This window comes from Schistocerca piceifrons, chromosome 4, assembly GCF_021461385.2.
Source record: "Schistocerca piceifrons isolate TAMUIC-IGC-003096 chromosome 4, iqSchPice1.1, whole genome shotgun sequence".
NCBI lineage: Eukaryota > Metazoa > Arthropoda > Insecta > Orthoptera > Acrididae > Schistocerca > Schistocerca piceifrons.
In genome coordinates this window covers 429885460-429911246 of record NC_060141.1, presented here as the reverse complement: position 1 = coordinate 429911246, position 25787 = coordinate 429885460, and the positions used below count along the sequence as shown (strand labels likewise).

Below are 25787 nucleotides of genomic sequence, written 5' to 3'. Positions count from 1 at the left end.
TCCGCAAGCGATATCGCTGCAATCGGTCTCTCGCCTCTGACACACGGGAGCGATTTCCTACATTATTCCTTTCAATTTTACTTCGTCTTTTAAAACTCTCGCGCTAATACGAAAGCTGAACGTGTCTGATTATCGCGAATGAATGGGTGAATCGAAACTTTCCACTTCCTTTTCAAACTTCCTGACGTACGAACACGCAAGGTGAACATTACGAATAGGAAATTTGGAAATTTATGGTAAGTTCCTCTGGGACCAAACTGCTGAGGTCATCAGTCCTTAGGCTTACACACTACTTTATCTTACTTAAACTAACTTACGCTAAGGGCAACAAACACACCCGTACCCGAGGGAGGATTCGAACCTCCGACGCGGGGAGCCGCGCGAATCGTGTCAAGGCGCCTAAGACGGCTCGGCTACCCCGCACGGCATTACGAGTAGCAGAACTTGGCATTGTGGAATAGACTGACAAAAATTAGCACTCTTGAGACGAATGCACGTCCCAAAAGAGTTGCATCACAGTTGCATTAGTGTACGAAGAACGTGCAACGCAACTCTCCCGTTGCTGTTGCGTTGCCCAAGTGGACGATCTGCTTAGGGTCGCAGTGATCCGTTCCGCAAGCGATATCGCTGCAATCGGTCTCTCGCCTCGACTCTGACACACAGGAACGATTTCCCAAGTTGTTTCAACGTCACTGTGTCGACAAGTTATGCTATGGAAAATTAGTTACTGTGTTTACCAGCAGTCACAAATGATCCCCGTATCCCCACCGATAGACGCAAAAAATAAATTTAAAAAAAACGGGGATTTTTACTTATTAAACTTGTTTTGAAACGCTTTTATTATGAATTGCAGGTTAGTTTACACACTATATAACATTTTTCACTGCCCCCCCCCCCCTCGTGGGTTCTTTATATCTTTCTAGTGTGCTTATACAATCCGTTTTGGTTTTTTATCTCTCTCTCTCTCTCTCTGACTCCAATCCGTTTTTCGTTTATTAGTCCTCAACTCCTTTTTTATTAATTGATTTTCTAATTTAACTTCAAGTAATTACAGCACACAATTTGTTGTACAATTTCGATGTTTCAAATGTTGTCAATAGCACCATGGCTGATTATCATCACTCTTGCTATAAATTGTAGAAGGGTGAGTTTGATTATACGAAACGACAAGACACTTGAGTATAACTGTACAATAATTTTGTTCTGCACGTTTAGATTAAAATCTCCACTTAATATTGTGGTACATGTATATCATTCTGTTTAGAAGTGAAAAATTTTAATAATACGTCATTGTTTCGTAAATAATACAAAATCATCAGATGGAGCCCAGTGCATCGTCACTATTACTAAAATCTCTCCATCATTTCTACAGCACAAGCTTCAAAATACTAATCACTGAAAAACTGATGGGTGTATTTTGTATAATTTCTAAATATACGTGGCAACTCCAACCTCCACTTCTCAGAATAGTTTCTGGTCGCTCAGTGACTGTGAATTGTAACGTGAAGATCTTTCTCGACGACGGCAAAGCGTAACGAAACAGAACTGCATAACTACACTAAGTAACTAGAGAAACGAATTGCAGTCCTATTGCCACACATCTACACCTACATCAACATTTATACTCCGTAAGCCACCCAACGGTGGCCACTGTCATTACCTCCCTTTCCTGTTCCAGTCGCGTATGGTTCGCGGGAAGAACGACTGCCAAAAGCCTCCGTGCGCGCTCGAATCTCTCTAATTTCGTGATCTCTTCGGGAGATATAAGTAGGGGGAAGCAATATATTCGATACCTCATCCAGAAACGCACCCTCTCGAAACCTGGACAGCAAGCTACACCGCCATGTAGAGCGCCTCTCTTGCAGAGTCTGCCACTTGAGTTTTATAAACTTCTCTGTAACGCTATCATGCCTACCAAATAACCCTGTGACGAAGCGCGCCGCTCTTCTTTGGATCTTCTCTATCTCCTCTGTCAACCCGACCTGGTACGGATCCCACACTGATGAGCAATACTGAAGTATAGGTCGAACGAGTGTTTTGTAAGCCACCTCCTTTGTTGATGGACTACATTTTCTAAGGACTCTCCCAATGAATCTCAACCTCGCACCCGCCTTACCAACAATTAATTTTATATGATCATTCCACTTCAAATCGTTCCATAAGCGTACTCCCAGATATTTTACAGAAGTAACTGTTACCAGTGTTTGTTCTGCTATCATATATTCATACAATAAAGGTTCCTTCTTTCTATGTATTCCCAATACATTACATTTGTCTATGTTAAGGGTCAGTTGCCACTCCCTGCACCAAGTGCCTATCCCCTGCAGGTCTGCCTGCATTTCGCTGTAATTTTCTAATGCTGCGACTTCTCTGTATACTACAACATCATCCGCGAAAAGCCGCATGGAGCTTCCGACGCTATCTACTAGGTCATTTATATATATTTTGAAAAGCAATGGTCCCATAACACTCCCCTGTGGCACGCCAGAGGTTACTTTACACGACAGAGGTTACTTAACGTCTGTAGACGTCTCTCCATTGAGGACAACATGCTGTGTTCTGTTTGCTGAAAACTCTTCAATCCAGCCACACAGCTGGTGTGATATTCCGTAGGCTCTTACTTTGTTTATCAGGCGACAGTGTGGAACTGTATCGAACGCCTTCCGGAAGTCAAGGAAAATGGCATCTACCTGGGAGTCTGTATCTAATATTTTCTGGGTCTCATGAACAAATAAAGCGAGTTGGGTCTCACACGATCGCTGTTTCCGGAATCCATGTTGATTCCTCCAGAGTAGATTCTGGGTTTCCAGAAATGGCATGATCCGCGAGGAAAAGCCATGCTCTAAAATTCTACAACAGATAGATGTCAGAGATATAGGCCTATAGTTTTGCGCATCTGCTCGACGACCCTTCTTGAAAACTGGGACTACCACACAGCGCTGCCAACCAGCCAGGCAGCCACTTTGCGTGCACGAATCGCATGCCACTCATCTGACTGTCTGGGGCGTAAGATCTATGAAGCAATCGGTCACCCACGCGAGAGATCGCTGCGATCCAACGCTCGTGCGTGGAGCCCTTAAGGAACCACTATAACCTGATAATTAAATAAGAGTCTTTTTCTGCTTAGCTCTGAGCGCTCATTATTCTCGTTAACAAGTGTGTTACTGAATAAACCAAATCCATATTTCTTTCCGAGATAAAGTGGACACGCTGTACTCTCACTGGCTGCCGGTCGTGCGCAGCGCGGCGTGTGCGCGAGCTGCGGTCGTGAGCAACTGCTCGGTCCGTCCGCTGCCCGCAAAAAACGAGCCACGCAGCGGCCGATTCCTCGAAAGTAGCGGCTCGCCGCGCGCCCCTCTCCCCGGTGATTTTCCCTGCGCCTTCGCAGAATGTCCGCCCTGTACGGGCGTGTTTTGTTTCCCCTGTCAAGAGTAGGTCACCACTCACCAGGAGCACTTCCTCAGACCAATGAACGTGGCAGAGAGCTTCGGTACTCAGCTACGAAGGAAGCCTTTCCATCTGGAGTCATTCAAACACACACTGAGGTGACAAAAGTCATGGGATAGCGACGTGCAAATATATCTAGGGCGGTAGTACCGCATACACAGGTACAAAATGGCAGTGGATTGGCGGGGTGTCACTTGTGCTCAGGTGATTCATGTCAGACCCTTTCCAACGTCATTATGGCCGCACGACGGGAATTAACAGACTGTTGCCATTCGTCGAATACATGTCCCCAAAAAACGTTGGAATTTTTATGGATGACAATGCGCCTTGCCATCGGGCCACGGATCTGCAACTTTCATAGAGTGGTAAGACGCCGACTGTCTTCGCCTACATGGACATCATTTTGAACAAAAAAAAAAAATGGCTCTGAGCACTATGGGACTTAACTTCTGAGGTCATCAGTCCCCTAGAACTTAGAACTACTTAAACCTAACCAACCTAAGGACATCACACACACCCATGCCCGAGGCAGGATTCGAACCTGCGACCGTAGCGGTCGCACGGTTCCAGACTGTAGCACCTAGAACCGCTCGGCCACCACGAGCCGGCATTTTGAACATGTTTTGGTACAAATGTACAGTATGCAGCCGTGCTGAATTCGGGTCCCTACGTGTCGTTGCTCCCGGAGAAGAATTACTGTTGTTTTAGTGACTAAAATTCTTATGTGTATTATGCCGGAATGGACAGTGTCTTGAAGGGAGGATATAAGATGAACATAAACAAAAGTAAAACGATAATAACGGAATGTAGTCGAATTAAGTCGGGCGATGCTGAGGAAATTAGATTAGGAAATGAGACACTTAAAGTAGTATATGAGTTTTGCTATTTGGGGAGCAAAATAACTGATGACGGTCGAAGTAGAGAGGATATAAAATGTAGACTGGCAATGGCAAGGAAAGCGTTTCTGAAGAAGAGAAATTTGTTAACATCGAGTATAGATTTAAGTGTCAGGAAGTCGTTTCTGAAAGTATTTGTATGGAGTGTAGCTATGTATGGAAGTGAAACATGGACGATAAATAGTTTGGACAAGAAGAGAATAGAAGCCTTTGAAATGTGGTGCTACAGGAGAATGCTGAAGATTAGATGGGTAGATCACGTAACTAATGATGAAGTTTTGAATAGGATTGGGTAGAAGAGGAGTTTGTGGCACAACTTGACAAGAAGAAGGGATCGGTTGGTAGGACATGTTCTGAGGCATCAAGGCATCACCAATTTAGTATTCGAGGGCAGCGTGGAGGGTAAAAATCGTAGAGGGAGACCAAGAGATGAATACACTAAACAGATTCAGAAGGATGTAGGCTGCAGTACGTATTGGGAGATAAAGAAGCTTGCACAGGATAGACTAGCATGGAGAGCTGCATCAAACCAGTCTCAGGACTGAAGACCACAACAACAACAACAATTATGCCGCGTAAAGGACTCGAGAATTGATCCTGACATAGCCAAGAGACTAATCACTAAGGTGCCAGTTCCTCCTAGAATCTACGGAGTACCCTCCATAAGGAGCGTTATCCGCTGAGGCCCATAGTGAACGGTATAGATTCACCTACGTATTATGTTGCAAAATATCTGGCACCTAAGTTACACTGTCTTGTGGGACAAACAGACTCGTACGTGAAAGACTCTTTCCACTTCATACAACTGATTAGGGAACAGCGAATAAAGTCATCAGACATTATGGTCAGTTTTGACATCAAGTCTCTCTTCACTAACGTACCTATTGAGGAGACGATGCGCATTCTACAGGATCGGATCCCACCAGATATCTGCGATCTGGTGCGCTTATGCCTGTCATCTACGTACTTCACCTGGCGGGGAAAATATTACGAACAGTTAGATGGAATGGCAATGTGTTGCCCGCTCTCCCCTGTAGATGCGGACATCTTTATGGAAGCCTTTGAGCAAACGGCCCTAGCTTCTGCTCCGTTACGTCCCAGTTGTTGGCTACGATATGTGGACGACACACTCGTTATCTGGTCTCACGGTGAAGCGGAATTGGGAAACTTCCTCCAGCACTTAAATAGCCTGCACCAAAATATAAAGTTCACACATGAGACTGAAAACAGTGGTACCTTGCCATTTCTGGATGTGGAAGTATACAGAGCTGCCGAGGGTAAACTGGGACACAAAGTGTACCGGAAGCCAACGCACACAAATAGACTCTTTCCTTCCAGCTTCCCTTACGCCATGACTAACCAATCATATTAGAGGGCCAATTAAAAATTTTACAACAGTGACATCAGACGTCGATATTCTGTAATAAATAGAAGCACCTATCCCCATGCAAAACCAGTCGTGCTCTGAAGAAGGTCGTTGCAATTCGTCCGAAACGTCGGTTTTAGTTTATTGTTGTTAGTTTTTAGCAATAATACCCAGAAGAATTTTAATCACTATGACACCGTCCGCGGAAGCCTACGTTCTTTTACTGTTGTGTTGTTTGTGCTGCACTTGTGATCCTTGCTCTACTGCATAATTCTGAAATAAATCAGTTTCAGACAAAACTTTATTTAATATTTTACTCTTATTTGATGCATACATTACATCTACTAAGTGTGTACAGTTACTTTTGAACCACCCTGTATGAGTAATATACTGCCCACAGATGTGAACAAATATATTAGTCGGGAAGGGGTCAAAGAGCATTTCCAAAGACTATACAGACACAAACATCTGATGCCCCAAAAACAGCACAGCTGCTACAAAACTGTACGTCACATCTAACAAAAGAAAGTATCTCTATGTTGTCAGAACTAATATCTAAGAAATAAACTGAAGAAGTTATAAAAAATTTGCCGAAGTGCAGGAGGGTAGGAGGAGGCGGTATCCCATATGGCCAGTTATTAAAAAATATTTTTTGGAAATAACGAGAAAGAAACAGCGAGGCGAACATGTATACTTCGAAAAAGATCCCAGAATTATCGTATTTATTCCCAAGCGACAGATCACACGAAGAATGACGGATTACAGTCCAATAACGTAACTGTCCACAGATTCGAAAATAATTTCTCGTGTCATAATGGCAAGACTGAAGCAAACCCTTCCAGACATCATCCGACCGTAACAGACGAGTAGCGCACCTAACAAAGCTACTATAGATGGAATTTGTTCCTTGTGAGATACGACCGTCTACTCATGGAAGCATGAGGAAGAAACACTAGGGTTAATGAATATAAATTTTGAGAAAGTCTTCGATAAAGTCCGTCTTAGAGAAAGCCTTCGATAAAGTCAGCCATCAGTACCTACGGAATGTCCTACATCATGTCAGATTTCCACAAGCGACAGGAGGTTTGCTGTTTCCAAACCAGTACCAAATGTTTCCCAAAGCGCAAATCAACGGACATTTCACTGAAGTAATCCCAATCAAACGTTTTGTCAACAGTTTTGTCCCGTATCGATTATAATGTTTGTCATCTCTTTAGAACCACTAATCCGTACAGTCAGCACCTCGAAACCAGGATTACATGCTGGTGCACAACGATTCCCTGTAAACGCCTACTCTAATGACGTTACCATTATAATTACAAAATCCCAAGACACCGTTAAATACCGTAAACAAAGGGCGCTTATAAAGAAGCAGCAGGGACAACGCTAAAACACAGCTCTTGATGCTAAATGAAAGCACTCATCCCATGCAACAACCCTTCACCGAATGTGCTGAAATGTTAGTGCCAGAAGTAAAATTAAGGAAAAACATAAACGTGTTACTTGACGTCAATTCCAAAGGAGTGGTAGTAAAAGTAAGAGGTGTCCCGCTAACGAATAATACAAGATAATTAAACATAATTCAGTGGACTGAACGTGTAAACATACTGGCTCCATCGAAAATTAGGTATGTGGCACAAATTATACCCATCGATAGAAAATGACTCGCACAATTAAAAAGTACATAGCTTGGTTTATTTGGAAAGTTATGTTGTTTCGGGTAACCAGGGATCAGCTGACGAAAACACTTTAAAAGGCAGGCTAGCCTTAACAGATTGTGAGCCAAAATGTACGGTCTTCATAGAAAAATCTCATAAATATCCTCTTTTACCAGTTACTCGGTAGGACTTACTGACGGCTGGGTGAGGTATCGTGGCAGAAAACAGAAGTGAAAGGAGGGTATCACCAAATATAATTCGTACCTTGCGAACTGCAAGATATGTTTTACAGAAGACTCCCAATCTACGATTCCACAAGACAATCAAAATAATCGACAACATAGAGAAGAAAACTCCAGGTAACAATATGAAAAACAAAGACTTAAACTGTAAGACAGTCTGGTCCACTTTTGCAGACGAATCCTTAATTTCAAGGTTTCGCTCAGCAGCTTAAGTGTTTATAAATGATTTAATTCCGACAACTGTGCGTCGCTACATAATAAAACTGACCAGTCATCTGTACTGCCAATACAACACTTCACCCAAACGGAACCAATAGTCCTGTCACAGAAAAAGCCACGTATAACACTATTATACGGGAAATTGTGCTTGTAGAATACACGTATCTACTTTCAACAACTGTCATAAATGTTTGCCCTTTTCAGGATTTGACAGCGATGTATGACTAATGTATACGGAAATCAGACTGTTAGTTCCTTTTCCTAAGATTTTTCTAGCTGTTAGAAAGAAACGCAGCAAAAATTCAATAATACTGAATCTAGGACCTTTCTGAATCAAGTTCATTAAGTGGTTTGTCTAAAGCACTCAACATGACATGTATCACACTTCCCATATAGTCTTCGCATATCACAGTTATATTACAACAGATATGAACATACATTAACAAAACACTCTAACATCACATATATCACGCTTTCCATATAGTCTTTCCATATACTGTTATATTACGACAAACTTTAAAGGCAAAAATTTTTATAAATTGGATGACATTGAATAATAGTGTTACACTTGGTCTTTGGAATGGCTGACACTGCTATACACCGAACAGTAGGTTGCTCCAAAATTACAGCTCAATGGAAAACGATAAAATTTAAATCAGAAAGTCTGCTATGAACAACTATTAACGAATTAAGCAGTAAGACAGTAATGAATATGGACGTCAAAGCGCTTCCAGCACCCAAGTCAAGGACACTCACATGGTTCACCTCGTATATTCTGTTATAAACTACCTCTTCAAGGAAAGGGGGAGAGTCTGTTTATGACTTCAGACAATGCTTGAAGAACGAAATAAATCCTCAACAATAAAAGGGAAAGAGAAAAGTTCTAACCATTTACACAACTTATTTAAATGTCGTATTTGAAGTAAATGTAAAAAGTTTTGTAGTGCCCATTGCTGAATAGATTCTTTAAAAAAAACTCCGTAGTATCGGTCTGTGGTAATTGAGAAATCAACGGATCTTTGGTTCAGATCTTACTATGATCATTTTTCTGTTTTAATTTTTCATTCAGTTCTAATACCTACATACTTTAAATAAAAAATTCATCAAATGTTTGCTAATTAACATACATCTCACCATTATCTTTTATGAAAAATGCAAGTCTTATTTTTTCTAATTACGTGTTGCTCCCATCACAAATATAAATTCATAACCGTCGATATTTCACAAAAGATTATTAATAAAAGTTACTTAAATTAAAAAAGCATTTCAAATTTATTAACCGTCTTTTATAAAAAAAAATCGACACGAATTTATATTTGCAATGAAAAGTGGGATTTTGCGTGTGATATGTAATTAGAAGCAAGAGAACGTGCATTTTTCATAACAAATGATGAGTAGGAAGGGGTTAAATAACATACGAGTATATTTCATGGATGTTACATTTAAACGATGTAGGCATTCGAACAGAATGCACTGATTACCCAATTACCATTCTCCAACGCTATCGATTGGGCTATGCGTCCATCGTGAAAAGTGCCTTAATGTTTCTCGAGCATTTTTTTAAAGTTCTGGGGAATTGCTTTTGGGGATTGAGTTCTGAACTTCACATACAATAAACAAAAAAACAAAAAAAATTAAAATTCTATAGCCTTATGGTCTTTTTGTGAGTCAGTTAAAGTAATAAACTAAAGCGTATCTGATCAACTGATATGTTGCAACGAGTGATGGGTAGCCCAAAGGTCAAACTGCATATTAGCCATCACCTACAGGTCATAATTTCCAAGCACTGATAAATTTTTCTTGCACTACCGTTCTAGCTTTTGGGGGTGTTTCAACTAGTTACGATTGTTATGGTTTTATCCCGTACAAAGGGAAATGAATACACAAATATTGCAAAGGAGAATGCAACTAGCACGTCCAGATTCGCTGATGTTCGATATTATGCAGAAGTGCCGTTTTTCACGAACTTAACTAAATTCCATTCCCAAGGATTTTCCGAATGTGTTGTGCATTCGCCACAACGAGTAATTCAAAGGACATTCATTGCGACTAATGACTGGATTGTTTTGTCAGAATGAAATCTTACACAAATTTCCAACGGACTCTGAAGAGGCATCTTACGTAACACAGTAAACTATTCTTGTAATTTCATGAAAGGAACTTCAGTGAGGATTTTAACATGGGTCGCCGGTTGAACACACTTATACACTTATAAGAATAGAGGAATCTGGTCACTTCGGATATATTGTATTCTTTCTTGTTCCGCTCGCAAATAAAGCGTTAAAACGATCAGATGTACAACCAAGTGAAACCCTCTGTCATACACCTTATTACACAAAACCTAAGTCCAAACCCGTCTCAAGTTGTGTAAGAAACGTGTAACAGACCTTGTAGCGTAGAACTGATAGTATTTCATATCCATTTCCTTCGGAGTCGTCGAATGTTCTCGAAGACAAACGATTACAGCGTGAAAACTAAAAAAAATTCTGGAAAATATGAAGACTCCCACTCTAGACTCGAGGATAGCAGCCACTCAGCGCTCAAAATGAGTTTACATTTGCAAACGCAACGCTCGCGAAGGTGTAACTATTTATTGTTTTATTACATGTTAACAGCCACACCAGTTGTGCTGTCGAGTATATGTTGCAAGGTAATTGAATTTGAATACCTGTATCATGAATAATGTATCAGACGTCTGTTAACTCCATTTTCATATTCATGAAGCCGAAATGTTGGATAATTGGTAATATATTCACATAAAGTGTCCTGTCAAAAGAAGGGGCATGGTACGGGCAGGGGGGGATGCAGCCCAGGAGGTTTACTCCCATTACGAATAATTGCTCACTGGCTGTATTGGTAAACTGAAAAGCATACATTTAAGAGACATAAAGATCAATAAGGCGCTTCGTAAAGACAAAAGAATGTGAAAATCTGTTCTATTTTTGGACTCGGGTGTCGTTTATGTCAATAAATTTCCGACGCAGCATACGTGCATAAAAGGAATGAAGGGAGAAGCTAGGCTGAGAGCGTAGGACGTCCAGTCCTATAGAGATCTACAAATGGACTGTTTGGATAATTAACTCTCATGTTTTCGACTGTGAAACATTTGTAAAAATAAAAATAGTTTAGATTTGACTGAATAATGATTTTTTAATACGTTAACGGATAAAATACGTAGCACAAGTCAGAGAATATTGCGCAGGACACGTTTGATCTTCAGGAAGGGAAGGTTGCGTGAGTAATCCTTCTTTTTCCGACTTTTCTGCTACAGCTCCTGTCAGATGAATGCTCGGTATGATTCCAGATTGATGTCAACAAGAAAGTATGTCCAGGCAAATGCTGACTGTATTGAAACTGAGAAGGAAAGGATCGTTTGCGAGCGACAGCTGTGAGGACTGAAAACAAAATTCATTTCGAAGAACATAAAACTATCGGTAAAAAGTGGTATATCATAATAAGTTTTAAGCATTTCTCATCGATTCTTCCCTCGTCCAGGGAGTCATGCCATCTTTGGGAGTGTTTTTCTTGGGGTGGGGCGGGGTGTATCAATATAAGAAAACAGCACACTAAAGTATGTTTTATCGTTCAAGATAATAAAGGGCTGTGTATATGTTGCGTTTGTTTTTCGTGAACAGTCCGCCAGACCGATTTAGGAACAATGCAACGATCTGTCAAATCATCCTAAAGTGTCAATTCTTCTCTTTTGTGTATGGCTTACTCAGTATTTATGTGACACTGCCCGCACGATTGGCCGCGTGGTTTGAGGCGCCTTGCAAGGACTGCGCGGGCCCTCCCTCCGGAGGTTCCGGTACTCCCTCGGGCATGGGTGTGTGTTGTTCTTAGCATAAGTTAGTTTAAGAAGTGTGTAAGTCTGAGGACCGAAGACCTCAGCAGTTTGGTCCCTTAGGAATTCACACACATTTGAACATTTGTGACACTGATTACGTTTAGTAGCAAAGATGCCAAACGACCAGCACAAGTGACTTTCAGTTTGCGAGCGACTTAGCGCGGAACCTAGACGTAAGTTTGTTTGGGCAATAGCCGGACAATTTACAAATGGCTCTGAGCAGTATCGGACTTATCTGAGTTCATCAGTCCCCTAGAACTTAGAACTACACTACTGGCCATTAAAATTGCTACACCAAGAAGAAATGCAGATGATAAGATGATAAACGGGTATTCATTGGACAAATATACTGAACTGACATGTGATTACATTTTCACGCAATTTGGGTGCGTAGATCCTGAGAAATCAGTACCCAGAACAATCACCCCCGGCCGTAATAACGGCCTTGATACGCCTGGGCATTGAGTCAGAGCTTAGATGGCGTGTACAGGTTCAGCTGCCCATGCAGCTTCAACACGATACCGCAGTTCATCAAGAGTACTGACTGGCGTATTGTGACGAGCCAGTTGCTCGGCCACCATTGACCAGACGTTTTCAATTGGTGAGAGATCTGGAGAATGTGCTGGTCAGGACAGCAGTCGAACATTTTCTGTATCCAGAAAGGCCCGGACAGGACCTGCAACATGCGGTCGTGCATTATCCTGCTGAAATGTAGGGATTCGCAGGGATCGAATGAAGGGTTTAGCCACGGGTCGTAATACATCTGAAATGTAACGTTCACTGTTCAAAGTGCCGTCAATGCGAACAAGAGGTGACTGTAGACGTGTAACCAATGACACCCCATACCATCACGCCGGGTGATACGCCAGTATGGCAATGACGAATACACGCTTCCAATGTGCGTTCATCGCGATGTCGCCAAACACCGATGCGACCATCATGATGCTGTAAACAGAACCTGGATCCATCCGAAAAAATGACGTTTTGCCATTCGTGCACCCAGGTTCGTCGTTGAGTACACCATCGCAGGCGCTCCTATCTGTGATGCAGCGTCAAGGGTAACCGCAGCCATGGTCTCCGAGCTGATAGTCCATGCTGCTGCAAACGTCATAGAACTGTTCGTGCAGATGGTTGTTGTCTTGCAAACGTTCCCATCGATTGACTCAGGGATCCGTTACAGCCATACGGATAAGATGTTCGTCATCTCGCCTGCTAGTGATGCGAGGCCGTTGGGATCCAGCACGGCGTTCCGTATTACCCTCCTGAACCCGCCGATTTCATATTCTGCTAACAGTCATTGGATGTCGACCAACGTGAGCAGTTATGTCGCGATACGATAAACGGCAATCGCGATAGACTACTATCCGACCTTTATCAAAGTTGGAAACGTGATGGTACGCATTTCTCCTCCTTACACGAGGCATCACAACAACGTTTCACCAAGCAACGGCGGTCAACTGCTGTTTGTGTATGAAAAATCGGCTAGAAACTTTCCTCATGTCAGCACGTTGTAGGTGTCGCCACCGGCGCCAACCTTATGTGAATGCTCTGAAAAGCTAATCATTTGCACATCACAGAATCTTCTTCCTGTCGGTTAAATTTCGCGTCTGTAGCACGTCATCTTCGTGGTGCAGCATTTTTAATGGCCAGTAGTGTACTTAAACCTAACTAACCTAAGGACATCACTCACGTCCATGCCCGAGGCAGAATTGGAATCTGCGGCCGTAGCGGTCGCGCCGTTCCAGACTGAAGCTCCTAGAACCGCTCGGCCGCTTCGGCCGGCGACAATTTACAGATGGTTCGTTAGCTTTAGCTTTACATTGACACTAAAAATGGTAGTCGCTGTGGAATAACTTTACATCTGTACCCATCATTGAATAAACATGGATTTAATCCGTTTTTCAACCATCACCCGCTTACAGAGTGTTGAAAGAAGTTGAGTTCAATAATTTATATCTGATACGTGTTTAACTTCTGCTTTTACCTTGTTCTGAATCAGTGTAAAATGATATGCTCATCTGACGGAAAAACTCTACAACACTGACGGGAAAAAAATCGGAACACCAAGAAGGGTGTTGCACGACGTGAAAAAAAGTTTGTAGGCGTGTTTTTACGTCTGAAAGACGATGTCTATTCCAATTTCGCGCCAGTCGCATAAGAGTGGCATTATTAGCGCCACTATGAGGATGCAAATAACGTTTGCTTTAACTACACGCTATAAAGATAGTTAGCGTTAGTTGCCTTTGAGATTTGACGTGGTGAGTTGATATTAGTCGAGAATGCCTTGAAGGCGATAAAGACGCCTTTATCAGCATGTCACTGAGTTTTAACTAGGTCGTGTAATAGGGGTACGAGAAGCTGGATGTTCGTTTTGCAGTGTTGCGGAAAGACTTGGCAGGAATGTAGCCGTAGTACATGATTGCTGGCAGCGGTCGCGAGGATGTAGGGTCGCAAGAACACCAGGCTGCGGAAGGCAGCGTGGCACTACTGAAAGGGAGGACCATAGTGTATGAATTATCGCCCTGACTCATCGGACTGCATCTGTAGCACCAATCTGAGCAGCAGTTGACACCACAGTGACAAAACGAACTGTTACAAATCCGTTACTTCACGAATAACTCCAAGACAAACGCCCTGCAGCGTGCCTTCCACCGACCCCAAACCACCACCATTTGGGACGTCAGTGGTGTCAAGGGAGAGTTCATTAGAGGCAGGGTAAAAGTCTGTTGCGTTTTCTGATGAAAGCTGGTTCTAGCTCGGTGCCAGTGATGATCGTGTGTTAATTAGAATGTTACAAGTTGAGGGCCTGCAAACAACCTGTCTGCGTGCTAGACACACAGGACCTACACCAGGAGTTATTGTCTGGGACGCGATTTCATTATGACCGCAGGAGCACTCTCGGGGTTATTCCACGCACCCTGACAGCAAAATTGTACGTCAGTCTGGTTATTCGACCTGTTTTGCTGCTATTCATGAACAGCATTCCAGGGGGTGTTTTCCAATAGGATAACGCTCGCCCACATACCGCTGTTGCAACCCAACATGCTCTAGAGAGTGTCGATGTGTTACCTTGGCGCCGGCCGTTGTGGCCGTGCGGTTCTAGGCGCTTCAGTCTGGAACCGCGTGACCGCTACAGTTCGAATCCTGCCTCGGGCATGGAAATGTGATGTCCTTAGGTTAGTTAGGTTTAAGTAGTTCTAAGTTCTACGGGGCTGATGACCTCAGATGTTAAGTCCCATAGTGCTCAGAGCTATTTGAACCATTTTGTTACCTTGGCCTGCTCGCTCACCAGATCTGTATACACGGGGCATCGTCGGATGACAACTCCAGTGTCGCCCACGAACAGTATTAACCGTCCCAGTACTCAGCGGCAAAATGCAACAAGCATGGAACTCAATCTTATAAACTGACATCCGGCACATGTAAAACACAATGCATGCCTGCATTCAACATCCTGGCAGCTACACTGGTTATTAATGTACCACCATTTCAAATTTGCTATGGCTCATCTCACGCTTACGTTAATCTTTGATTTTGCAACGTTAATCACTTAAATGTGGTTGTTAGGCAAATGTATTCCTGAAATTTCATCACTCTACATTAATCATTTTTTGTTGTTCCGATTTTTTTGCGCCAGTATACTCGCACATTTTCAAGGCAACTGGAGACTGCTATTCACACTCCGCTATCAGGGTATCAACAAGAAAAAGTAAAAAGTTTTGATTACTAAGGCTCTCTAACTTGACGCAAGCGGAGTACAAAATAACATCTGGAGAGCGTCTATTAAGGCCGCAGAGAACGGTAGAATGCGAGCTAGATTCTTGTGAACGTGATGCTGAAGATGGATAGCTCACAAAAGGCGAATCTGAGGTCATTTCTGAAGGCGATGTTTAAGAGAACCAAATATTGCTAACAAATAACTCTATTCGATGGACTCGAAAACTGAGCTGCCTAATCAAAATGAAAGAGGAAGTACAGCGCAATTTTTACCGGATAGGAAGAAACACAGAGTCCTATTGCTGCTCAGAGAGGCTCTGGTTTGAGAGAGCTGGTGGAAGACGTCTACTGGAGGCTTAGGTCATTAGTGCAAGTGATGATCACCAGTGGAGATAACTGTTTGTCGTGACTTATCCTGTACAAGTATGGCGCAGGTGCCTACCGCAGGTGCTGCCTTTGCAGGTGCTCTGTAAGGAAGCTACACTGTCAACACACCTTTAGCCATGCAGCACCCAACATTGCTGACACATCTGAAGCCATACAGAACCCTGTCTACACCTAAATCCATGCAACAGCCAACAGCGTCTACATAATTAACACCAGACAGTGCCCAGAACTGAAAATATATGAGAGGACACACATTACACAACATTACCAACACACCTGAAGCTTTGAAGAGCCAAACATCGTGAAAACTACTAAAGCCATACAGCACCAAACATTCCCAAAAGCCGTTAAGCGTGGTAACATTGACATTATACCGCAAGCCATACAGTACGCAACATTTCCAACACACCGACATCCACACAATGCCCATTATTGCGAAAATACCAAGGGCAGACAATACCCAATATTCCCTAGACATCTAATGCCATACAAGTGACCTATATTGTCAATACATTTAAAGCTATGTAGTACCCAAACCGACCGAGAATCCCTTTCTCGAAAACTGTCTTACTGCTTAAGATGGTGTCTTTAACGTTGTTGAATACCATTTGTTAATAATTACAAACTACAATAGACCTGCGTTACTTGTATTTACGTGCATTTCTCTGACTTCACCTGGCTGAGGCAGCAGGGATTCTAGATAAATTGAATTTAAATGGTTACTCGACTTCACCCGTTCTATTTTTAAAACACGACAACGGTCATACAATAGATGTCTGGGGATCAGGAGATCATGGACCATCGTGAAGAATTCTTAAATGCAGATTCATCGCAAACCAGTTCAAGAGTATTATTTTCTGTTTTATCATCCTGACTTAATTTAGTATGACTTATAGAAGGTTCACCCTTTACTGAGCAACAGGAAACGACCGACTGTTTCAATTCGAATGCGTAAATGAAGCGTTTCTATCTCCTAGCCAAGTCTTAATAGTATCGTCAGCCTTAAGGTAATCAAACTGACGCTGAATACTGACGGAAAATTATATATAGTAGAAAGTGTATTTGCTTTATAGCACTTCTCATTTTATGCTGACATGGTATCACTTTATATCTCATAACAATCGACTGAGTACTTTTCCTTGCAGCTCAGTGCGCACCTGACCACATATGTCACCGACAATGCATATGTGAAAATGTTACTCTGAAATGTACAATACCTCATGATTTAAGGTCTTACAGTAAGGACATAGGACATTACATGGAACTAATAATTTTCTTATGTTTTGCTGTGATCCCACAGGCGCTGTGTAGACTGTTTTGATTTTGATACAATTTATGGAAGTACCAAGATCATGTACTCCAGAATACGTACTTCCTTACACTAAGACAAAATATCTTCAGCAGTCTGAAAATTACTGATATTTTTACTAGTTGATACTATTAGAGATGCATACGCAATTTTCTTTCAATGAATGAGTGGGAATCGTTTACCTACAACATTTTCTCGTCTATTTACACTTACATGTGGTTGTAGTGTCTGTCGTACATTTTACAAGGCTTCATTAGTTTCGAATTGATTTTTTTTACCTGTTTCCCCTTACACATATCTTGTGATTCTTTTTATTCCATTATGAATGGGCAATTGGCTGCTTGGAGAATCACACCAAAAGAAGTGTGTATTCTGCACAACCCTAACAAAACTGGCGATGTGATGGATCGTAGATGATTACATTGGACATTTACTTAGATCTCTGAGAGTAGAGTCCCTGCCATATGATTGTGGAGAAAACATGAAGGAATGGAAAAAAGGGGGAAAATAAGAACAATACGGTACAGTTGTCAGTTAATCAAAAACTTACTCACCCACCGTTTATTTTTATACGGATATTAAATATGCCAGTTTAATAGAAAGACAGCACATAACACTGACTTCAGCTGTAGAAGGAATGTTAAGGAAGGTTGCAAGGTATGCAACAAGTACAACTAGAAACGGGTTGCGGATTATCAGTAATCAACATCAAACTGTCATCTCTGGCTGTGAAAATGTGGTGTATCAATCGGCAATATACTAGAGTATTAGGCAATACACTTTGCATATGTATGAGCAGAGCGAGGTTGTGAGGGACGTAAAATACCTGCCTGGTCCAATAGCTGTGTTAGAGAATTACTGCACAAGCAAAGAAAGAGCCACCATAGATATAAACGAACCCAAAGTCTTATAGACAAACAATAGTTGCGAGAAGTAAAATGAGCGTCAAGAGAAAATGCCATGGGGTGTTCATTGAACTGGAAAGTAAAACAACTGAATGAATCAAAATGAGCGTGAAGAGAGGAAGGGGGTGTTCAGTGAAAACTAAAGAAAAATTCTGTCTACCGATCAATCAGAGTTATCTATCGAGTGGCTCAGTGATAATGGGGCTGTAACAGGGCGGAAAAACGGAATTCCGTCTTCCGAAATTGTTTCTCTGAAGAAAATCGTTCTACGGTTCCTCCTCTCAATCCTCGCTCAATGTCAAAATGACAGATGTTGGTGTAAGTGGTCATGGAACGAAATCAACTAAAATTTCTCAACAGAAAAGGGTGATTGAACCTGATTGGATAACTGGACTATTCTATCAAGACTCCTTCTACAAGAGAGGTCCTCAAATATGCGCACGTGAGTTAAGACTTTATAGCTGGCGACAGTCTGTTCAGAATTAGGTAACACTTTTCTCGAAAGCATGTTAAGAAATTTTTTGATATCAAAAAATCTCCTCTGTAGGAGTCACCATAGATTCCACAAACGTCGATCTTGTGAAACTCGTATACACCACACAAAAGGCACTAGATAGTGGAACTCAGGTACGTGCTGTGTTACTTGAAGTCCGAAAGGTGTTCAGTACAATTCCACAATGTCACCTCGTGAACAAGATGTAGGCTTACATCCTATCGGACCACCTCTGGAAGGAGATTGAGGGTTGCAATGAAATGTTATACATCATTTACTTTAAAGCTGTGTTTGAATGATCTGCTGGATAACGTATGTCAATCCGTGATATTATTCGCTTGCAGATGTTGTTGCTGCACATAGCGAAGGCAGCATCAATAATATCACAAACTGTTTTAACGAGAGGAAGATTCGTTATGAATAGGAAGATAGGACAAAGCATGTGTTACTGTGAACCGGTCACTTACACGTTCATTCTCTCACACTCAGAATCTAGAGCAAAACAATGTCAACAACAATGGTACAGGTATACATTCCGATCTCACAAGCCGAAAATGAGCAAGATCTATGATGCTACTCCAGGCGGGTGTAAAATGACTGTGCCCAACGGAAAATACTGAACGCGAAAATGAAGATTTGACCTTGTCTGACTACTCCCTGAAGCAGATCTTAGGATATCTTAATTGTGAAATTATTTTCTCCTTCTTGCTCTTAACATATAAACTACAACCTAGACATAAATGAATCATTAAGGGAACTAGTAACTACTAAATGATAAATGTTGTTTCTGCTTATACATTTATTGTAGATTAAAAACCCCTTTATATTACAAATATTTACATTTCCTAACTAATATTACTGATCAATTGCCCAAATCTGCCTCTTTTTATGGCTACGTGATCTAATATAAATAACGTGAGGTGACTGAAATCATCTACGTACCAAACACTAGAAGACACTACTTTCAAAGATGATCTACGGTGGTGCGCAACCTCAGTGGAAATAAAACTTAGGTGATCACAGCTGTTTAGCCTTATAGCCCTAATAAGCCGAAGCAATTAGCTATATCACCGAATGTACTGCGTCCGGTGCATCGCAGTGATGGTTCTCGTAAACATCTGCGACGATGGAAGAACTCCAGCCACAAAATAAACTCTTTCGAACGCTAGGACGGCAGAAGGTGGTCCTCTGACTAGTATAATCTAATAATGTCTTCTCCTCTCTGTATTCTACAGGCAAGAAACGCGAACTCCCCGCCACAAGGACAGAATTGAGATAACGTGTCTACATGAAACAGACAGAAGAAGTGCTATCAATCAGTGAACGCTGCGTACTCAACAACGACTCCCTACCGGAGGCGAAATCCAGAATCGTATAAGTTCACAACAGGACAGTGCCTAACCGTTCTAACCATAAAATCTCCCGCGAGCAAAGACAGCAAGTCTGTCTGTACCAACAGAAGCTGATAGTGAGCGACCGTCAAACAAGGGCGCTCAAAACGGAAGACTTCATTCTCTCCACCGCTAGCTTCCCAGCAAAGCTCGGCTCCCCTCCCTCGTAACTGCAGAAGGCGAATCATATTCTTGAAATCACGGAATATTCTCCCTCCCTACAGATTATTCCGAACGGCGACCAACCACGGTTTAGTCTTTTGTCGTCCAGCGTGGGAAGTTTGCGAGGAAATACCTATTCCCGAAAATTTGGAATTCATACAATGGTACGCTTCTCAGAGTAAAAATCCTCGGAAATAACCCAGTCTGCGTGATTTCCGAAGCAACGCTTCCTTGTTCCACTCTGCTACGTCCAAGATTTTGAGAGTTTCCGGTTATCCTTCCGGCCTAGTTACAACACCGGCCAGCCGCCAATCTATTGTGTTTCAGCGCTCAGGTGCCCCAACCGTCCGTCTAGGGCCACTTCCTGTGTGAAGGAGGACCAACACACTTGTGCAGGCTTTTCCACCCAGGGCCTGAGTTACGCCTGCCGTTTCATTTCCACTGGCGTTCCAATCTCTACTAGTATAGGAAATCATTCATTACGCCGTTTTGATAATAAAGACACTCCATCACCTTTCATGCAATAAACGTTAACAACCATTTACAAGATGTACACGACAGCGTCAGTCTTCTTTAAATATTCATATATACGATGTACAAACTATCAAATGATACCCTATTCCGGTTTTAAATCACGGCAAAGTACGTACGTGAGTGCTTGTAAGGTGCGAAATTACAGCCACCTTACAAAGAGAAATTGAATGGTTAACTCACCATTCAAAGGGGCACAATTATACGAATATGCTACAATGCGGTGGCCTATAGCCGCCGGCCGCGGTGGTCTCGCGGTTCTAGGCGCGCAGTCCGGAACCACGCGACTGCTACGGTCGCAGGTTCGAATCCTGCCTCGGGCATGGATGTGTGTGATGTCCTTAGGTTAGTTAGGTTTAAGTAGTTCTACGTTCTAGGGGACTGATGACCACAGCTGTTAAGTCCCATAATGCTCAGAGCCATTTGAACCAAGCCTATAGCCTTTTGACTTCAGAAGACTGTAAATGTAACTAAACTGAATATATTAATTTTAAATGTATAAATTTTGTAATTATAGTTTAACACTGTAAGGAGTAAAATAAAATGTTGGTACCAGCAGAAATCTAACCAAGTTCCACAAATTGCCACTCCATGCATTAATCCACTCAGCCGGCCGCGGTGGTCTAGCGGTTCTGGCGCTGCAGTCTGGAACCGCGGGACTGCTACGGTCGCAGGTTCGAATCCTGCCTCGGGCATGGGTGTGTGTGATGTCCTTAGGTTAGTTAGGTTTAAGTAGTTCTAAGTTCTAGGGGACTTATGACCTAAGATGTTGAGTCCCATAGTGCTCAGAGCCATTTGAACCATTTGAATCCACTGAGCCACTCTGAAATTACAACAATGCCTTCTCAAAAATCTTTCAAACTCTATGCTTGCACAATACGCTATACGTAATTTCAAAGAAAAATACTGACGTGATGTTATGAGCAACGTAGCACTTGTTGTGTCTGGTGTCACACCAGAGTATGCACAGTTGAGAATAGACAGCTGCGCCCCTTCTCTGAGCTGATAGTAGCACGGCTATCATCATTTCAGCACTTGGCACTAGTTTCTAATTATCGCGGAGAGAGTGCTACAAAATATGTTTTCGACCGTTTTATTCACCCAACAGCATGCATTCCAAGAGATATGGTGTAATTTTAGTGTAATTTTAGGTTCACACTCGGGGAGAAATCGCACAATTTTAGTGCGATTTCCAGCTCACATTAGAAGTAAAATGGCATAATTTTCCTGCGATATATACAGTATTTTGTAGTACATTAACGCATGATAATCAGCCGCCACTGGTAGCAGGAATGAGATAGGAGAAATATTCTTTGAGTTCTGCACTGAATTGCAAATACACTGTTCAAGAATCACGAAAGGAGGTGGTGTACTTGGAAGAGACCTGCAGACACGAAAAGTTACCAACTCGATAACTTCACAGCTGAGACACAGATTCTGAAACCATATATTTAATTGTAAGGCGTACCTAAAAGCAGACATAGGTTCGTATCAAATTTGGCGATGATGAAGAGTAGGTCCAAGTTTAAGAGGACCGGCATAACAATCAACGTAATAGTACGTATTGGTGGACGATCATATGTGTTTGAAGTTCTCTGAGGAATGGATGTATCTAAAAAGTATAATCACCGAAGTCAGGCAGATACATGTAGGTATATGAAAGGTAACGGTGAAGAAATTGTGGGTAACAGAAGTACTTCAGTTAGTCGGGGCTAACGTGATAGAAGACGAAATGGGCTTCCGTTATTTAAGTCAGAGTTTGACAAAGTTTTGAAGGAGTTGCGATGAAACAAGACAACAGCGATGTATAATGTTCCTTCTGAATTTCTAAAATCGTTGGGGTGAATGGCAACCAAAAGATTACTAAAGCTAGTGTGCATATTCTACGAGGCCAGGAATATATCATCGAACTTTCAGAAGGGTATCAACAACAAAATGCTGAAGATAACAAAGGTAGGTAAACGTGAAAAACATCGTGCCATCAGCTTCACAGCTCATAGAGCCAAGATGCTGACACGAATAACACCCAGAGTAAAGGAAAAGAGAATTGGATATTTTTTAGATGAACTTCAGCTTGGCACTGGGGAACGTAATGATACGGGTGAAGCAGTTCGTACGTTTAGCTTGATAAAGGAGGCAAGGCTTACGAAAAATCAAGTTACGTTCACTGGATTTGTCAACTGAGAAAAGGCGTTTGACAATGTAAAATGGTACATGATATTAGAAATTCTCTAGAAAATAGGTGTAATCCATACTGAGAGGCAGGTTATATTCAGTATGTATACGAACAAAACGGGAGGCATAAGAATGGAAGACCAAGAACGAAGTGCTCGTATTAAAAGTGTTGTAAGATATGGATGCAGTTTTTCGCCCCTCATGTCAAAGTAGGTAAGACGGAAAGAGAGGAAGGTCAGAAATGGGATTAACTTCGGGGTGACAGGATGGAAAGGTAATATTCGCTATGACATTGCCATCCTCTGTTTACAAAATCGATGCTCGACATATTCTTAAGTATTGTTTGTCAGTTTGGAACACTTAACAAACAGGAATAATAGAGCAGAGCCAAAGAAGAGCAGTGCATGAGTTTGTTTAGTAACCGCAAAAGTGTCACTACACGGCATCCAGCTCCAGTAGCAAACGCTACAAGAGCAGCACTCTGAGCCACGAAAAGGTTTATTGTTAAAATAAAATCAATGAAACTGTAGCTCATTGGGAGGCTTACTGACAGTCGTTCTTCCTGTGCTCCAGTCACGGCTGGAACAAGAAAAGAGAGAATTGGTAGTGACACACTAGCCACCGTAAGGAGGCTTGTGGGGTACTCCATCTGATGAAAAGTATCTGGACACTTATCAGTGGACGTTAATATGGTGCGTGTCCACCGTCCGCCTATATCAAAGCTTGACCTACACTACTGGCCATTAAAATTGCTACACCACGAAGATGACGTGCTACAGACGCCAAATTTAACAGACAGGAAGAAGATGCTGTGATATGCAAATGATTAGCTTTTCAGAGCATTCACACAAGGTTGGCGCCGGTGGCGACTCCTACAACGTGCTGACATGAGGAAAGTTTCCAACCGATTTCTCATACACAAACAGCAGTTCACCGCCGTTGCCTGGTGAAACGTTGTTGTGATGCCTCGTGTAAGGAGGAGAAATGCGTACCATCACGTTTCCGACTTTGATAAAGGTCGGATTGTAGCCTATCGCGACTGCGGTTTATCGTATCGCGACATTGCTACTCGCTTTAGTCGAGATCCAATGACTGTTAGTAGAATATGGAATCAGTGGGTTCAGGAGAGTAATACGGAACGCCGTGCTGGATCCCAACGGCCTCGTATCACTAGCAGTCGAGATGACAGGCATCTTATCTGCATGGCTGTAACGGATCGTGCAGCCACGTCTCGATCCCTGAGTCAACAGATGGGGACGTTTGCAAGACAACAACCATCTGCACGAACAGTTCGACGACGTTTGCAGCAGCATGGAATATCAACTCGGAGACCATGGCTGCGTTTCCCATTGACGCTACATCACAGACAGGAGCGCCTGCGATGGTGTACTCAGCGACGAACCTGGGTGCACGAATGGCAAAACGTCATTTTTTCGGATGAATCCAGGTTCTGTTTACAGTATCATGATGGTCGCATCGGTGTTTGGCGACATCGAGCTGAACGCACATTGGAAGCGTGTATTCGTCATTGCCATTCTGGGGTATCACCCGGCGTGATGGTATGGGGTGCCATTGGATACACGTCTCGGTCACCTCTTGTTCGCATTGACGGCACTTTGAACAGTGGACGCTACATTTCAGATTTGTTACGACCCGTGGCTCTACCCTTCATTCGATCCCTGCGAAACCCTGCATTTCAGCAGGATAATGCACGACAGCATGTTGCAGGTCGTGGACGGGCCTTTCTGGATACAGAAAATGTTCGACTGCTGCACATTCTCCAGATCTCTCACCAATTCAAAACGTCTGGTCAATGGTGGCCGAGCAACTGGCTCGTCACAATACGCCAGTCACTACTCTTGATGAACTGTGGTATCGTGTTGAAGGTGCATGGACAGTTGTACCTGTACACGCCATCCAAGCTCTGTTTGACTCAATGTCCAGGCGTATCAAGGCCGTTATTACGGCCAGAGGTGGTTGTTCTGGGTACTGATTTCTCAGGATCTACGCACCCAAATTGCGTGAAAATGTAATCACATTTCAGTTCTAGTATAATACGAGGGTTATTCCAAAAGTAAGGTCCGATTGATTGCCAAATTGAAACCACAGTGAACATCAGAAATGTTTTACTTGTAACAATTAGCTACACCTTTCAGCTACTTCTCTACGTAGTCGCCGTTCTGACTTAGACTTTTGTCATAGCGTTGTACCAACTTTTCAATAGCCTCATCATAGAAGGCAGCCGCCAGTGCTTTCCGCCAATTCTCCACGCTGGCCTACACCTCGCTGTCTGTGTCAAAATGTTGTCTTCAAAGACAGCGGTTCATGTGACCAGAGATGAAACTCAGGGGGAGACAATTGCGGACTGTATTGTGGGTAATCTAACATTTCCATTTGAAAACGATGCAGGAGCATCTTCATTGCCCCTGCAGAATGCGGCTGAGAATTGTCGTGAAGACGAAACAGCACGACAGTTATGTAATGTTGGCTGCATAGCTTCAGGCGAAATTTCTCACCAGGCCCTCGTACTTGGCGGCAGACACTATTTTCTAGACATCTTTACGCACTCACTGCGAGCTCAGAAATGAGAAGAGCGACGTGATGCTAACTGGGGTTATACTAGAGACACTACCCAACACATCTGTGCAAAGCTTTATCGGATTTTCATAGTCGTTTCCATTTCGCGACCGATCGGACCTTACTTTTGGAATAACCCTCGTATATTTGCCCAATGAATACCCGTTTATCATCTGCATTTCTTCTTGGTGTAGCAGTTTTAATGGCCAGTAGTTTATATTGGAGACACTTTCAGTGAAGTGTGTGGATGTGTGTGTACGAATGGCAGTCCATTATTCCCCAAGAGTAGAAATCAGAGAAAGTTGTGATGTTAGACTCTGGTATCTGGAGCGAAGTGAACGTTCTAACTCATCCAAAAAGCGTTCCATTGGGTTGTCAGGAATCTGGGCAAGCCAGTCAATTTCAGAAATGTTACTGTTCGCAAATCCCTACCTCACAGGGGCTGCTTGACGATAAGGTGCACCG

General features: G+C 42.6%; 1 protein-coding gene across 1 annotated transcript in view; it reads right to left on the bottom strand.

Annotated features, from left to right (window-relative positions):
- The window catches only part of LOC124795897 (granzyme B-like), a 187386-nt gene that overhangs the window by 151200 nt on the left and 10399 nt on the right, over positions 1 to 25787 (bottom strand). The gene's annotated exons all lie outside the window — the stretch shown is intronic.